General features: G+C 35.9%; 1 long non-coding RNA gene across 1 annotated transcript in view; it reads right to left on the bottom strand.

Moving 5' to 3' along the window:
- Window positions 1-343: 343 nt before the first annotated feature.
- The window catches only part of LOC139541442 (uncharacterized), a 28,112-nt gene continuing 9,516 nt past the window's right edge, over window positions 344-18,939 (bottom strand). The window contains exons 3-4 of the long non-coding RNA XR_011668348.1: window positions 1,348-1,388; window positions 344-449 (exon numbers count right to left, since the gene is read on the bottom strand). This is a non-coding gene — a long non-coding RNA (uncharacterized lncRNA). The remainder of the gene's footprint in view (window positions 450-1,347; window positions 1,389-18,939) is intronic.

Genomic DNA, 18,939 nt, shown 5'->3' on the forward strand with positions numbered 1-18,939 from the left:
ACCCATGTTATTGTTTATCATGCAGATTTGTCAGGACATTGTAGCTTATGAAGCTCATTCTAAAATAGAGACGTGATTTCTGTCCCAGGGGATTGCACTGTGTGCACGTCTTCAATTTTGACCACAATTAGATGAATTAGGTGTTAGTGAAGGGGTGGAACAAAAACCTGTAAACTCTTGTCCTGTGTATAAACAAAACCTATGGTTGTCATGACTAAATTTGCCACGTGTACTGAACAAGTTTATGAATGTTGGAGGTGAATCTCCTTGAGATATCCCTTACTTGGGGTTTACTTATTTTGTGCAATGGGCTGTGTTTTAAGGATTCGTGCACAGAGGAAAACCAATATGTATTTTTTTTATGTATTCAAAATGACAGGTGTTGATGTCTCCACATTTCTGGTTTGAGGCTTGGGCCTCTGGGGACTGCAGTTCATCTGTCAAATCCCCTGCAAGGAGAGAAAGGCATCAATAATATTACAATACTGTATTCATTTCATTGTTTGATATGCATTTATACAATCATATTGGACGTGTTATCCTTAATCTCATGCCAGTATTTGCTTTGTATGCAATGCATTTAGCTTCCATTATGATGAAGTAGCCTAGACCTTTTAATCTATTTAGATTGCATCATATCAACTTTCAGTATTATTTATCAGTGAATGTAAAACCATGTTATTTTCAACATCGGTGTCATTTAATATTATGCACTGGTATGATAGTTGTTATTTATTATTTTTTATTTCTAGTGTGTTTTTGTTCTACCTCATGTTATTTTAAGAACTACATTGATATGTATTGCTGCATTGTTGGGTTTAGAGCTGCAAGAAAAGCATTTCGCTGTACTTGTGAATGTGACATTAAAACTTGAAACTTGAAACTGTATAAATATTCACCACACAAGCCTACTCGTTAGAAAAAAACGCAGCTCTAATACAATACTAGCTTCACAGTGAAACACCACTATTCTGTCTATGAATCATTCTTGAACAGTCAGTAAAATAGCTAATTTAGCTAAGTGTCCCAAAAAATCATGTATGATATCATGCATGCAAGCTTGCCTGTCATGTTTACAGTAACTTGGAGGCAATTGGCTGCAAGCAAGTTACTGTAAAATCAGAGCAGTACATTACTGTAAAATGTACTGTATTATGCTGTAAAAGAAATGGCACTAATTGTAATAAATTAATTAATGGATGAATTCATTAATTAATTAAATGCATTGAGGGGAGGTGGGGAGTGTATTTTACTGTAATTACACGGGATTGGTGGAAGCAGGTTGGCTGCTAGGTAAGGTGTTTTATTATTACAGCATATGAATATTTGGTATTTTAAATCACTTACATTTTTAGAGGCCTCAACAAAGGCTTCCAAACTGGCAGTGACTGCAGGATAAAACAGATCAAAGGACATGGCAATTATTATTATATTTATATATATTTAACTAGGCAAGTCAGTTAAGAACAAATTCTTATTTACAATGATGGCCTACAGCTTGTATTCGAACGAGGTACTATAGTGACACCTCTTGCACTGAGATGCAGTGCCTTAGACCGCTGCACCACTCGAGAGCCCAAGTACTCAACTATTAAATGTTTAAGACTTGCTGCTGCTCCAATATGTCCCGTATAAACATTTAATTGTTGGGACACTACTACCATACAGTATATCAGTAAAATTGGTAAATAAATCTCACTAAAGGGTGCAAGAAATGTAGCCTCAAGGCACGTCTAAATAAGTGAATGAGCCAGAAACAACAATACAATCCACCCAAAATTGTCCCTCCAAAAACACGGTAGGGTACTGTATTCTGTGGGGTGGAATTACAGTACAATTTAAAATACACACTTTAAAAACTGTAAATTGTTTTTACGGTAACTTACCAGTAGCCAGTTACCTGGGTCACACTTTATTTGGATAGTCCTTATTTTCCATCTGTAGATGCTGTACAGATGGTCATACTATCAACAATCTGTTGATAAGTACCTGCTTGCTAAGGTGAGCGCTAGGGCTAGGGTTAGGGTAAGGGGTTAAGTTTAGGGATAAGGGTTAAGGTTAGGATTAGAGCTAGTGTTAGAGTTAGTAGATAGTTTGTTGAAATGTTACCAATAGATACATTAGTCTGTAGAGCATCTACAGATGTTATATCAAAATAAAGCCTTACTGTTGCCTATAGGTTAATAATTCTAAAAAGTACAGTATGTAACTGTAAATTCCAAAGTAATTTTGCTTTAGCAGTACATTATTGTAAAGAAGTGCTTTATTTACAGGCACAGCCAGAAGAGCACTGGCCACCCCTCATAGCCTGGTTCCTCTCTAGGTTTCTTCCTAGGTTCTGGCCTTTCTAGGGAGTTTTTCCGAGCCACCGTGCTTCCACACCTGCATTGCTTGCTGTTTGGGGTTTTAGGCTGGGTTTCTGTACAGCACTTTGCGACATCAGCTGATGTAAGAAACCTAGAGAGGAACCTGCCTCCGGGGGTGGCCAGTCCTTTTCTGTCTGTGCCGGGTGGAGATTATAAGCGTACATGGCCAACAGGCAAGATTGTTCTTCAAGACATTCAAATGTGGTTATAGAGGGTGCAGCAGTTCAACACCTCAAGAGAAAATGTCAATTGGCTTTTCATAGCCGACATTAAATGCTTGTCATTGCATGGAAGTGACACTTTGTGTTTTTCCATTGGTTGTGTAACTGGCCATTTAGAAGGTTCGGAGATGGGAACGTCAACTATAATGAAAGTTAAGACAAGACAGAGGCAAAAATACAGGAGCTCTACAAGTGGTGACTTTATTCTTGACAGGCAACCACCATCTCAATTATCTTGCGTGACACATAACAATTGATAGGCACTAGCCAGGCCTTACTAATCAATCACCAACATCCATTTCCTATCCTTACAGTAGCAATGGCCTATGGTTCATCAATCTGTGCTTCTCCCACCATAAGCTTGCAATGCACTGGGCTCTGTCTGTGTGCTGATAGAATGATGCAATCCCCAAGTGTTCTTACAGCACAGAGAGACCAGACATTCCCTGTACACAGACTGACCAACCAGTGCTACAAGGGTTAACTCAATGTGTGTGTGAGTGTGTGTATATAAGTTTGTGTGCTTGTGTTTGTGTGCTTTGTAACTGTTTTATTGTTCCACCCCACCCTGCCCTGTCCTGTCCTTCCTCCCCCACCTCTAGCCTAAGTGGCAGGTATAAAATGACAGAAAATGATAAGAGAGTGTGAGTGAGTGAGGAAGTGGTGACATCATCAGGATAAACCGGTGGTGACTCAACTCCCCCCACCCCCAACACCCCACAACCCTCTCCCAAATATATATATGTGTGTGTGTGTGAGGGGGGTGATACTTTGTAGAAGCACCTTTGACAGTGAAGACAGCTGGCAGTGAATACAAAGTATTTCAGGGTATGTCTCTAAGAGCTTTGCACACCTGTATTGTGCAACATTTGCCCTTTTTTATTTTTTTTATTCTTCAAGCTCTGTCAAATTGGTTGTTGATCATTGCTAGGCAACTATTTTCAGGTCTTGCCATAGATTTTCAAGTAGATTTAAGTCAAAACTGTGACTCGGCCACTCAGGAACATTCACTGTCTTCTTGGTAAGCAACTCTAGTGTAGATTTGGCCTTGTGTTTTAGGTTATTGTCCTGCTTAAAGGTGAATTCATCTCCCAGTGTCTCGGGGAAAGAAAACTGAACCAGGTTTTCCTATAGGATTTTGCATGTGCTTAGCTGCATTCGTTTCTTTATTATCCTGAAAAACTCACCAGACCTTAATGATTACAAGCATACCCATAACATGAAGCAGCCACCACTATGCTTAAAAATATGGAGATTGGTACTCAGTAATATGATGTATTGGATTTACCCCAAACATAACACTTTGTATTCAGGACAAAAAAGTCAATTGCTTTGCCACATCTTTTTTGCAGTATTACTTTAGTGCCTTGTTGCAAACAGGATGCATGCTTTGTTATTCTGTACAGGCTTCCTTCTTTACACTCTGTCCTTTAGGTTAGTATTGTGGAGTAACTACAATGTTGGTGATCCGTTTTCACAGCAATTCAATTGTGTAACTGTTTTAAAGTCACCATTGGCCTCATGGTGAGATCCCTGAGTGGTTTCCTTCCTCTCCGGCAACTGAGTTAGGAACGACACCTCTATCTTTGTAGTGACGGGTGTATTGACACACCATCCAAAGTGTAATTAATAACTTCACCTTGCTTAAAGGGTTATTCATGTTTGCTATTTTTACCAATAGGTGCCCTTCTTCGCGAGGCATTGGTAAACCTCCCTCGTCTTTGTGGTTGAATCTGTGTTAAAAATTCTCGACTGAGGGACCTTACAGATAATTGTATGTGTGTGGTACAGAGATGAGGTAGTCATAAAAAAATTATGTTAAACACTATTATTGCACACAGAGTGACTCCATGCAACTAAATATGTGACTTGTTAAGTACATTTTTACTCCTGAACTTGCCATAACAAAGGGGTTAAATATTTATTGACTCAAGACATTTCAGCTTTTCCTTTTTAATTAATTTGTAAACATTTCTAAAACTTAATTCCACTTTGACGTTATGTGGTATCGCGTGTAGGCAGGTGACAAAAATAATCTCTATTTAATTTATTTTAAATTCAGGCTGTAACACAACAAAATATGGAAAAAGTCAAGGGGTGTGAATACTTTCTGAAGGCAGGTGCATGGCTGAGTACCAGGCAGGTAGCCAGCTGTTGACATGTCTCTGTCTCTCTGTCCCAGCTCTTTTTAGTTATGTAGCCCTCCGGCCTAAACTTCTGCCGTACCTTACTTCATTGTTAACTTATGAGATACCAGACCCCATCTCAGGGATGGCTAACTTTGGGAGATCCCTTCCATCTCCACTGAGTTAGGTAAATCTGCTTTTAATTTTTTTGCACCTTGTGAAATAATCTCCAAGGTTCTCTAAAATTGTATGAATTGGTGCCTCCAGGGTAAATTCAAAAAGCTGATTAAAATCAAAACAAATCACATTGTATTTGTTACATGCGCCGAATACAACAGGTGTAGACCATACAGTGAAATGCTTACATACAAGCCCTTAACCAACAATGCAGTTTTAAGAAAAATAGAGTTCAGAAAATATTTACAAAAAGTAAAGTAACACAATAAAATATCTATAACGAGGCTATATACAGGAGGTACCGGTACCCAATCAATGTGAAGGTGGTACAGGTTAGTCGAGGTAATTGAGGTAATATGTACATGTAGGTAGGGGTAAAGTGACCATGACTAGATAACAAACAGCGAGTAGCAGCAATGGTCAATACAAATAGTCCGGGTAGGCATTTGATTAATTGTTCAGCAATCTTATGGCTTGGGGGTAGAAGCTGTTAAGGAACCTTTAGGATCTAGACTTGGCGCTTACCGTGTGGAAGCAGAAACAACAGTCTATGGCTTGGGTGACTGGAGTCTTTGAAAATTCTTTGGGCCTTCCTCTGCCTAGTATAGAGGTCCTGGATGGCAGGAAGCTTGGCCCCAGGAACGTATTGGGCCATACGCACTACCCTCTATAACGCCTTATGGTCGGATGCCGAGCAGTTGCAATGCTGGTCAGGATGCTCTCGATGGCGCAGCTGTAGAACTTTATGAGGATCTGGTGACCCAGGCAAAATCTTTTCAGTCTCACGAGGAGGAATAGGCATTGTCGTGCCCCCTTCACGACTGTCTTGGTGTGTTTGAACCATGATAGTTTGTTGGTGATGTGGACACCAAGGAACTTGAAGCTCTCGACCCACTCCACTACAGCCCTGCCAATGTGAATAGGGGCGTGTTCGGCCCTCCTTTTCCTGTAGTCCACGATCAGCTCCTTTGTCTTGCTCACCACACTGCAAGTTCTCTGACCTCCTGCCTATAGGCTGTCTCATTATTGTCGGTGATCATGCCTACAACTGTTGTGTCGTCAGCAAAATCTGCCACGCCGATCCTCCAGGTTGAGGATCAGCATGGCAGATGTGTTGTTGCCTACGCTTACCACCTGGGGGCGGCCCGTCAGGAAGTCCAGGATCCAGTTGCAGAGGGAGGTGTTTAGTCCCAGGGTCCTTAGCTTAGTGATGAGCTAAGCTAAAGGTTTAACATCACATTACATACTTTCACAAATAGTGAAAAAATAATTCACAAATCACTCATTCATTTTATACAAGAATTAGATGCAAGCCTCATAAGTGAGGAACCTGTATAAACAGTGTTAGGGTAATGTGGCTGTCTTTCATGAGGTCACAAACAGTATAGTGTATATTGATGTTTATAGTGTATAATGATGGGTATTATTGATGTGTATAGTGTATATTGATGTGTTTGCGATGGTTATTGATGTGAATGCAGCGTTTATCTGGGAAAGGGACCTTGGTCACAGCATGACTCCCAGTCAAAATAAAGGTTACATTTAAAAAATAAAAAATAAAACTGTCTGCTAGATGGTAGCAGAGTGAACAGATCATGGCTCACATGGCTGAGGTCCTTAATGATCTTCTTGACCTTCCTTGACACCGAGTGCTATACATTTTCTGGAGGGCAGGCAGTGTGCCATGGGTGATGCGTTGGACTGATTGCACCACACTCTGGAGAGCCATGCTGTTGGAGTTGCACATAGCCACGTAGTCATGGGTGAAGAGGAAGTACAAGAAGGGGCTGAGCACACACCCCTGTGGGGCCCCCGTGTTGAGGATAAGTATGGCGAAGGTGTTGTTGCCTACCCTCACCACCTGGCATCTAGGACCAGGAAGTATAGGACAGGGAGTAGTTCAGACCCAGGGCCCTGAGTTCATGTGTAGAATTGCAGGAAATTACCTGTTAAAATTGATACTTTTTCTCTCCACCCCATGTCAAAATGACTATAATTGCATTAAATTAGTTATACAATTACATGGAGAAAAAAATTACATTTCAGTATATTAACTCAAAAACATATTTTTTCTCTCCGCTTTACTTTGGGCCCCAAAAGGCTAGAGCCGGCTCTCACTGCATGTGTGGGTATGGATCAATGATGTTATCAGGTATCAAGGTAAGACCCAAGTGCAGACTGTGTCTGCACCTTAAAGATTCCTCTTTAAGGAATACCTAGGATAGGATAAAGTAATCCTTCTAACCCCCCCCCCCCCCCCCCCTTAGAGTTAGATGCACTAACAACTAGTGGTTGTTCCACTGGACATCATAAGGTGAATGCACCAACTTGTAAGTCGCTCTGGATAAGAGCGTCTGCTAAATGACTTAAATGTAAATGTAAATGTAAGTAACAATGTTTATTGTAACAACATGGGTAGGCAAACGACAGGTCAAGGCAGGCAGGGGTCGATAATCCAGAGTAGTTGCAAAGGTACAGGACGGCAGGCAGGCTCAGGGTCAGGGACAGGCATAGTTCAGTAATCCAGAGGTGGGGCAAATGTACAGGATGGCAGACAGGCTCAGGGTCAGGGACAGGCAGAGTGGTCAGGCAGGCAGGTACCAGGTCAGGACAGGGAAGGGTCAAAAACCAGGAGGATAAGAAAAAGAGAGACTGGGAAAAGACAGGAGCTGACAGGGTAAACGCTGGTAAGTTTGACAAACAAGACGAACTGGCACAGACAGACAGAAACACAGGTATAAATAGATCAGGACGTGACAGATGTACAGTTCCGCTAGTGGAACCCCTCGACAACATCTGTTGAAATGGCAGAGCGCAAAATTCAAAAATATTGAAGTGCAATAAATCAAATTAAAGCTTAACTTCTTGTTAATCTAGCCACCGTCTTCGATTTCAAAAAGGCTTTACAGCGAAAGCACACCATACGATTATGTTAGGTCAGCGCCTAGTCACAGAAAAACATACAGCCATTTTCCAGCCAAAGAGAGGAGTCACAAAAAACAGAAATAGAGATAAAATGAATCACTAACCTTTGATGATCTTCATCAGATGGCACACATAGGACTTCATGTTACACAATACATGTATGTTTTGTTCGATAAAACTCATATTTATATCCAAAAATCTCAGTTTACATTGGCGCGTTATGTTCAGTAATGTTGTGCCTCGAAAACATCTGGCAACTTTGCAGAGAGCCACATCAATTTACAAAAATACTCATCATAAACTTTGATAAAAGATACAAGCGTTATGCATAGAATTAAAGATATACTTCTCCTTAATGCAACCGCTGCGTCAGATTTCAAAAAAGCTGTACGGAAAAAGCACACCATGCAATAATCTGAGTACAGCGCTAAGCCACAAATACAAGCCATACAGATACCCGCCATGTTGTGGAGTCAGTAAAAGTCAGAAATAGCTTTATAAATATTAACTTACCTTTGATGATCTTCATCAGAATGCACTCCCAGTAATCCCAGTTCCACAATAAATGTTTGTTTTGTTCGATAAAGTTAATCTTTATGTCCAAATACCTCCCTTTTTGTTAGCTAGTTTAGTTCACCAATCGAAATTCACAAGGCGCGGGCAAGTCCAGACGAAAGTCCAGACGAAAAGTCAAAAAAGTTATATTACAGTTCGTAGAAACATGTCAAACGATGTATAGAATCAATCTTTAGGATGTTTTTATCATAAATCTTCAATAATGTTTCAACCGGACAATTCCTTTGTCTTTAGAAATGAAAGGGAACGCAGCTCGCTCTCACGGCCGCACGCGTGACTTAGCTCAAGGCATTCTGCCAGACCCCTTAGTCAAACAGCTCTTATTCGCTGCCCCTTCATAGTAGAAGCCTGAAACAAGGTTCTAAAGACTGTTGACATCTAGTGTAAGCCTTAGGAAGTGCAATAAGACACCAGTTACACTGTATATTCGAAAGGCATTGACTTGAAAAACTACAAACCTCAGATTTCCCACTTCCTGGTTGGATGTTTCTCAGGTTTTCGCCTGCCATATGAGTTCTGTTATACTCACAGACATCATTCAAACAGTTTTAGAAACTTCAGAGTGTTTTCTATCCAAATCCACTAATAATGTGCATATATTAGCTTCCGGGCCTGAGTAGCAGGCAGTTTACTCTGGGCATCCTTTTCATCCGAACGTGAAAATACTTCCCCCTATCACAAACATAGTTTTTTCCCTCATCAATCTACACACAATTACCCATAATGACAAAGCAAAAAAAACTCAAATATCACATTTACATAACTATTCAGACCCTTTACTCAGTGCTTTGTTGAAGCACCTTTGGCAGCGATTACAGCCTTGAGTCTTCTTGGGTATGACGCTACAAGGTTGGCACACCTGTATTTGGGAGTTTCTCCCATTCTTTTCTGCAGATCCTCTCAAGGTCTGTCAGGTTTGATGGGGAGCGTCACTGCACAGATATTTTCAGGTCTCTCCAGAGATGTAGGATCGGGTTCAAGTCCGGGCTCTGGCTGGCACACTCAAGGATATTCAGAGACTTGTCCCAAAGCCACTCCTGCAATGTTTGGCTGTGTGCTTAGGGTTGCTGTCCTGTTTGAAGGTGAACCTTTGCCCCAGTTGAGTGCCTGAGCGCTCTGGAGCAGGTTTTCATCAAGGATCTCTATGTACTTTGTTCCATTAATCTTTCCCTCGACCCTGACAAGTCTCCAAGTCCCTGCCGCTGAACAACATCCACACGTTATGATGCTGTTAATAATAGAAAATGACTCAAGTAAAAGTGAAAGTCACCAAGTAATATAATACTAGAGTAAAAGTATAAAAATATTTGGTTTTAAATACACTTAAGTATCTAAAGTAAAAGTTTAAATCATTTCACATTTCTTATATTAAGCATACCAGAGGGCACAACTTTATTTAAAAAAATATATTGATGGATATCCAGGGGCACACTCCCAACACAGACATCATTTACAAACAAAGCATTTGTGTTTAGTCCGCCAGATCAGATGCAGTAGGGATGACCAAGGTTTTTCTCTTTAAGTCCGTGAATTAGTGTCACGACTTCTGCCGAAGTCGATGCCTCTCCTTGTTCGGGCGGTGCTCGGCGATCGACGTCACCGGTCTTCTAGCCATCATTGATCTATGTTTCATTTTCCATTGGTTTTGTCTGGTCTTCTTACACACCTGGTTCCAATCCCATTCATTATATGTTGTGTATTTAACCCTCTGTTTCCCCTCATGTCCTTGTCAGAGATTGTTATTTGTTATGTTCATGTTTTATGGATTGGTGTGACGGGTTCTTGTACCCACATTTATTTTATTATGGACTTCGGTTTTGGAGCTTGTGTGTTAAGTTATTAAAATACTCAATTTATACCAAGTTTGATTCTCCTGCGCTTGACTTCCCTGCCACCTACATACACGACGTGACAATTAGACAATTTTCCTTTCCTGCTAAACATTCCAAATGTAACGAGTAGTTTTGGGTGTCAGGGAAAATGTATGGAGTAGAAAGTACATTATCTTCTTTAGGAATGTAGTGGAATAAAAGTAAAAGTTGTCAAAAATATAAATAGTCAAGTAAAGTACAGGGGCCTCATTTATAAAACAGACTTACGATCACTTTTGATCTTAAGTATGACTTACGCAGAAATCCACGTATAAGTAGTTATTTCTAAAACCTTACTGTGACGTGGAAATGATCTTATCTCTACGCAGAGTCTAGACTTGACGTAAGTGATTTTCCTGCTGGTTATGTATGGATATTCTTTTTTTCCATTGCAGTTTAAGGTCAGAGCATTTCTTATTTACATCAGCCACAGTTCTGTCTTGCTGCCCCACCTCGTTCACTGCAGCGGCGACACATTCCCAAGCTACCTGTTTAGCTTTGTTTGTCAACCCACTATTTAGTCCACCGAATAATACATGTCTTCAATCTCCTCTACCATCGCCGTGATCTCGTCTTCCAAAAAGTTAGCTTTTCTCCTTTGGTCCATGGCTATTCCTGACTAAACCCTAATTTGTGCTAGCATTCTATAAGGGGAAATCACTGATTGTAAGGCACATTCAGGTGCCGTCAATTTTAAGTTAATTTGAGAGTTATTGATCACAAGTTACAAATGGGCTTCTTAGAACCTGCGTAAGCAAGGTTTTTTATGCTCAGTATCTTTTATGAATCCAACGTAAGCACACCGTCGGAAATTATCTTACGTCTAAGTTCAAGTTTAAATCTAAGAACATTTTTATAAATGAGGCCCCAGCTACCCAAAATAACTACTTAACAATATTTTTTACTTAAGCGCTTTACACCACTGCCACTCTGCCAAAAATGGCCTGATTGGTGGAGTGCTGCAGAGATGGTTGTCCTTCCGGAAGGTTCTCCCATCTCCACAGAGGAACTCTGGAGCTCTGTCAGAGTGAACATCGGGTTCTTGGTCACCCCACTGACCAAGACCCTTCTCCCCCGATTGCTCAGTTTTACCGAGTGTCCAGCTCTTGGAAGAGTCTTGGTGGTTACAAACTTCTTCCACTTAAGAATGATGGAGGCCACTGTGTTCTTGGGGACCTTCAATGCTGCATAAATGTTTTTTTACCCTTCCCCAGATCTGTGCCTCGACACAATCCTGTCTCGGAGCTCTACGAACAATTCCTTCGACCTCATTGCTTGGTTTTTGCTCTGACATACACTGTCAACTGCGGGACCTTATATAGACAGTCGTGTACCTTTCCAAATAATTTCCAATCAATTGAATTTACCACAGTAGACTCCAATCAAGTTGTAGAAACATCTCAAGGATGATGAATAGAATCAGGATGCACCTGAGCTCAATTTCTAGTGTCATAGCAAAGGGTCTGAATACTTATGTGAATAAGGTATTTCTGTTTTTATTTTTAATACACTTGCAAACATTTCTAAAAACCTGTTTTCGCTTTGTCATTATGGGGTATTGTGTGTAGATTGATGACCATTTTAGAATAAGGCTGTAACGTAACAAAATTTGGAAAAAGTGAAGGTGTCTGACTACTTTCCGGATTTACTGTATATATTTACCCTGGATTGCTGATGCTATGTATTGGATATTGTGAGCCTTTGAAGCCACCGGTCGGCCATATTGGTACTCCCCAGTAGGAGCAGTCCTCCATAGGGATGAATGGAATTCTACACTATTTACATTAAATGTTTCAAGAAGAAAAATCTATTTAAGTATTTTTGTTGCTGTAGTGGGTACAGTAACATTAGGAATCTCAAACTATTCTGCTTCATTTAGGAAAATGTTTTTATATCTTTTCATATACTTATATGTATGTTTAGCTCACATAATATAATTTAAAAGTATGCATTAAGGTCTGTGTAATAGAATAAATGTGGTGAAAACCAATGTAGACATTAATAAATTCATTTCTATAGCTTTCAAAATATTTTTTACAATATTTTTTACAATGGTGGGGGAGTGCCTAGATGGAGGCCTAGTGACTTCAACACAGCACCCCCTATCAGTCCTCTAGTGTATATATAAATCATTGGTATGTTTGTGGGTACTCAAACCAGCGAGCCATTGTGGCTCCCACCCACATCAAAGTTTCCCATCCCTGGTCTTGGGTGTCAGGCAAGGTGGAGGTGATATTGTCCTTGACTGGCCTCTCAAAGCACTTCATGATGACAGAGGTGAGTGCTACGGGGCGATAGTCATTTAGTTCAGTTACCTTTGCTTTCTTGGGTACAGGAACAATTGTGTGCAACTTGAAGCAAGTGGGAACAAGAGACTATGATAGGGAGAGGTTCAATATTTTTAGATTTAGATTTTTTTTCGCACAATGCTATTTAATTTAAGGTAATCTACTCTATTCAGTTTATAAAGTATATTATAGTATAAAGATTTACCGTGACAATTGCAGGATTTTTTTTTACAGTGTCCACAGTGTCAGTGTACACAAGAAAACAATGGTTTAGGCTGCCTCTGCTCAACTTCTGAATGCTCCAGTCTTGCACGTGTGTGCATGCACACAGATACAGACACAGACACACCAGCCATCTGGCCTGAATCACAGCAGATAGTGTCGTTAATAAACCGATATAGATCAATACTGTAAACATGGTTAATAAACCAATATACTGTAGATAAATACTGTAAACGTGGTTTATAAACCAATATAATCAATATTGTAAACATGGTTAATAAACCAATATAGATAAATACTGTAAACATGGTTAATAAACCAATATACTGTAGATAAATACTGTAAACGTGGTTTATAAACCAATATAATCAATATTGTAAACATGGTTAATAAACCAATATAGATAAATACTGTAAACATGGTTAATAAACCAATATAGATCAATACTGTAAACATGGTTAATAAACCAATATAGATCAATACTGTAAGCGCGGTTTATAAACCAATATACTGTAGATCAATACTGTAAACGCGGTTAATAAACCAATATACTGTAGATAAATACTGTAAACATGGTTAATAAACCAATATAGATCAATACTGTAAACATGGTTTATAAACCAATATAGATCAATACTGTAAACGCGGTTAATAAACCAATATACTGTAGATAAATACTGTAAACATGGTTAATAAACCAATATAGATCAATACTGTAAACGTGGTTAATAAACCAATATAGATCAATACTGTAAACATGGTTAATAAACCAATATACTGTAGATAAATACTGTAAGCGCGGTTTATAAACCAATATAATCAATATTGTAAACATGGTTAATAAACCAATATAGATCAATACTGTAAACATGGTTTATAAACCAATATAGATCAATACTGTAAACGCGGTTAATAAACCAATATACTGTAGATAAATACTGTAAACATGGTTAATAAACCAATATAGATCAATACTGTAAACATGGTTTATAAACCAATATAGATCAATACTGTAAACATGGTTAATAAACCAATATACTGTAGATAAATACTGTAAACGTGGTTTATAAACCAATATAATCAATATTGTAAACATGGTTAATAAACCAATATAGATCAATACTGTAAACATGGTTTATAAACCAATATAGATCAATACTGTAAACGCGGTTAATAAACCAATATACTGTAGATAAATACTGTAAACATGGTTAATAAACCAATATAGATCAATATTGTAAACGCGGTTAATAAACCAATATACTGTAGATAAATACTGTAAACATGGTTAATAAACCAATATAGATCAATACTGTAAACGCGGTTAATAAACCAATATACTGTAGATAAATACTGTAAACATGGTTAATAAACCAATATAGAGCAATACTGTAAACGCGGTTAATAAACCAATATACTGTAGATAAATACTGTAAACATGGTTAATAAACCAATATAGATAAATACTGTAAACGCGGTTAATAAACCAATATACTGTAGATAAATACTGTAAACATGGTTAATAAACCAATATAGATCAATATTGTAAACGCGGTTAATAAACCAATATACTGTAGATAAATACTGTAAACATGGTTAATAAACCAATATAGATAAATACTGTAAACGCGGTTAATAAACCAATATACTGTAGATAAATACTGTAAACATGGTTAATAAACCAATATAGATCAATATTGTAAACGCGGTTAATAAACCAATATACTGTAGATAAATACTGTAAACATGGTTTATAAACCAATATAGATCAATACTGTAAACATGGTTAATAAACCAATATAGATCAATACTGTAAACGCGGTTAATAAACCAATATACTGTAGATAAATACTGTAAACATGGTTAATAAACCAATATAGATCAATATTGTAAACGCGGTTAATAAACCAATATACTGTAGATAAATACTGTAAACATGGTTAATAAACCAATATAGATCAATACTGTAAACGCGGTTAATAAACCAATATACTGTAGATAAATACTGTAAACATGGTTAATAAACCAATATAGATCAATACTGTAAACGGGGTTAATAAACCAATATACTGTAGATAAATACTGTAAACATGGTTAATAAACCAATATAGATCAATACTGTAAACGTGGTTAATAAACCAATATACTGTAGATAAATACTGTAAACATGGTTAATAAACCAATATAGATCAATACTGTAAACGCGGTTAATAAACCAATATACTGTAGATAAATACTGTAAACATGGTTAATAAACCAATATAGATCAATACTGTAAACATGGTTAATAAACCAATATACTGTAGATAAATACTGTAAACATGGTTAATAAACCAATATAGATCAATACTGTAAACGCGGTTAATAAACCAATATAGATCAATACTGTAAAAGTGGTTAATAAACCAATATAGATCATTATTGTAAACATGGTTAATAAACCAATATAGATCAATACTGTAAACGCGGTTAATAAACCAATATAGATCAATACTGTAAACATGGTTAATAAACCAATATAGATAAATACTGTAAACATGGTTAATAAACCAATATACTGTAGATAAATACTGTAAACGTGGTTTATAAACCAATATAATCAATATTGTAAACATGGTTAATAAACCAATATAGATCAATACTGTAAGCACGGTTAATAAACCAATATACTGTAGATAAATACTGTAAACATGGTTAATAAACCAATATAGATCAATACTGTAAACGCGGTTAATAAACCAACATAGATCAATACTGTAAACATGGTTAATAAACCAATATAGATAAATACTGTAAACATGGTTAATAAACCAATATACTGTAGATAAATACTGTAAACGTGGTTTATAAACCAATATAATCAATATTGTAAACATGGTTAATAAACCAATATAGATCAATACTGTAAACATGGTTTATAAACCAATATAGATCAATACTGTAAACGCGGTTAATAAACCAATATAGATCAATATTGTAAGCGCGGTTTATAAACCAATATAGATAAATACTGTAAACATGGTTAATAAACCAATATAGATCAATACTGTAAACGTGGTTAATAAACCAATATACTGTAGATAAATACTGTAAGCGCGGTTTATAAACCAATATAGATCAATACTGTAAGCGCGGTTTATAAACCAATATAGATCAATACTGTAAACGTGGTTAATAAACCAATATACTGTAGATAAATACTGTAAACATGGTTAATAAACCAATATAGATCAATATTGTAAACGCGGTTAATAAACCAATATACTGTAGATAAATACTGTAAACATGGTTAATAAACCAATATAGATCAATACTGTAAACGCGGTTAATAAACCAATATACTGTAGATAAATACTGTAAACATGGTTAATAAACCAATATAGATCAATACTGTAAACGCGGTTAATAAACCAATATACTGTAGATAAATACTGTAAACATGGTTAATAAACCAATATAGATCAATACTGTAAACGTGGTTAATAAACCAATATACTGTAGATAAATACTGTAAACATGGTTAATAAACCAATATAGATCAATACTGTAAACGCGGTTAATAAACCAATATACTGTAGATAAATACTGTAAACATGGTTAATAAACCAATATAGATCAATACTGTAAACATGGTTAATAAACCAATATACTGTAGATAAATACTGTAAACATGGTTTATAAACCAATATAGATCAATACTGTAAACGCGGTTAATAAACCAATATACTGTAGATAAATACTGTAAACATGGTTAATAAACCAATATAGATCAATACTGTAAACGCGGTTAATAAACCAATATAGATCAATACTGTAAAAGTGGTTAATAAACCAATATAGATCAATATTGTAAACATGGTTAATAAACCAATATAGATCAATACTGTAAACGCGGTTAATAAACCAATATAGATCAATACTGTAAACATGGTTAATAAACCAATATAGATATATACTGTAAACATGGTTAATAAACCAATATGCTGTAGATAAATACTGTAAACGTGGTTTATAAACCAATATAATCAATATTGTAAACATGGTTAATAAACCAATATAGATCAATACTGTAAGCGCGGTTAATAAACCAATATACTGTAGATAAATACTGTAAACATGGTTAATAAACCAATATAGATCAATACTGTAAACGCGGTTAATAAACCAATATAGATCAATACTGTAAACATGGTTAATAAACCAATATAGATAAATACTGTAAACATGGTTAATAAACCAATATACTGTAGATAAATACTGTAAACGTGGTTTATAAACCAATATAATCAATATTGTAAACATGGTTAATAAACCAATATAGATCAATACTGTAAACATGGTTTATAAACCAATATAGATCAATACTGTAAACGCGGTTAATAAACCAATATAGATCAATATTGTAAGCGCGGTTTATAAACCAATATAGATAAATACTGTAAACATGGTTAATAAACCAATATAGATCAATACTGTAAACGTGGTTAATAAACCAATATACTGTAGATAAATACTGTAAGCGCGGTTTATAAACCAATATAGATCAATACTGTAAGCGCGGTTTATAAACCAATATAGATCAATACTGTAAACGTGGTTAATAAACCAATATACTGTAGATAAATACTGTAAGCGCGGTTTATAAACCAATATAGATCAATACTGTAAACATGGTTAATAAACCAATATAGATAAATACTGTAAACGTGGTTAATAAACCAATATAGATCAATACTGTAAGCGCGGTTTATAAACCAATATAGATCAATACTGTAAACGTGGTTAATAAACCAATATACTGTAGATAAATACTGTAAACATGGTTAATAAACCAATATAGATAAATACTGTAAACGCGGTTAATAAACCAATATACTGTAGATAAATACTGTAAACATGGTTAATAAACCAATATAGATCAATATTGTAAACGCGGTTAATAAACCAATATACTGTAGATAAATACTGTAAACATGGTTTATAAACCAATATAGATCAATACTGTAAACATGGTTAATAAACCAATATAGATCAATACTGTAAACGCGGTTAATAAACCAATATACTGTAGATAAATACTGTAAACATGGTTAATAAACCAATATAGATCAATATTGTAAACGCGGTTAATAAACCAATATACTGTAGATAAATACTGTAAACATGGTTAATAAACCAATATAGATCAATACTGTAAACGCGGTTAATAAACCAATATACTGTAGATAAATACTGTAAACATGGTTAATAAACCAATATAGATCAATACTGTAAACGCGGTTAATAAACCAATATACTGTAGATAAATACTGTAAACATGGTTAATAAACCAATATAGATCAATACTGTAAACGTGGTTAATAAACCAATATAATGTAGATAAATACTGTAAACATGGTTAATAAACCAATATAGATCAATACTGTAAACGCGGTTAATAAACCAATATACTGTAGATAAATACTGTAAACATGGTTAATAAACCAATATAGATCAATACTGTAAACATGGTTAATAAACCAATATACTGTAGATAAATACTGTAAACATGGTTAATAAACCAATATAGATCAATACTGTAAACGCGGTTAATAAACCAATATAGATCAATACTGTAAAAGTGGTTAATAAACCAATATAGATCATTATTGTAAACATGGTTAATAAACCAATATAGATCAATACTGTAAACGCGGTTAATAAACCAATATAGATCAATACTGTAAACATGGTTAATAAACCAATATAGATAAATACTGTAAACATGGTTAATAAACCAATATACTGTAGATAAATACTGTAAACGTGGTTTATAAACCAATATAATCAATATTGTAAACATGGTTAATAAACCAATATAGATCAATACTGTAAGCACGGTTAATAAACCAATATACTGTAGATAAATACTGTAAACATGGTTAATAAACCAATATAGATCAATACTGTAAACGCGGTTAATAAACCAACATAGATCAATACTGTAAACATGGTTAATAAACCAATATAGATAAATACTGTAAACATGGTTAATAAACCAATATACTGTAGATAAATACTGTAAACGTGGTTTATAAACCAATATAATCAATATTGTAAACATGGTTAATAAACCAATATAGATCAATACTGTAAACATGGTTTATAAACCAATATAGATCAATACT

Source organism: Salvelinus alpinus, chromosome 16 (assembly GCF_045679555.1).
Source record: "Salvelinus alpinus chromosome 16, SLU_Salpinus.1, whole genome shotgun sequence".
In the NCBI taxonomy this organism is placed as follows: domain Eukaryota; kingdom Metazoa; phylum Chordata; class Actinopteri; order Salmoniformes; family Salmonidae; genus Salvelinus; species Salvelinus alpinus.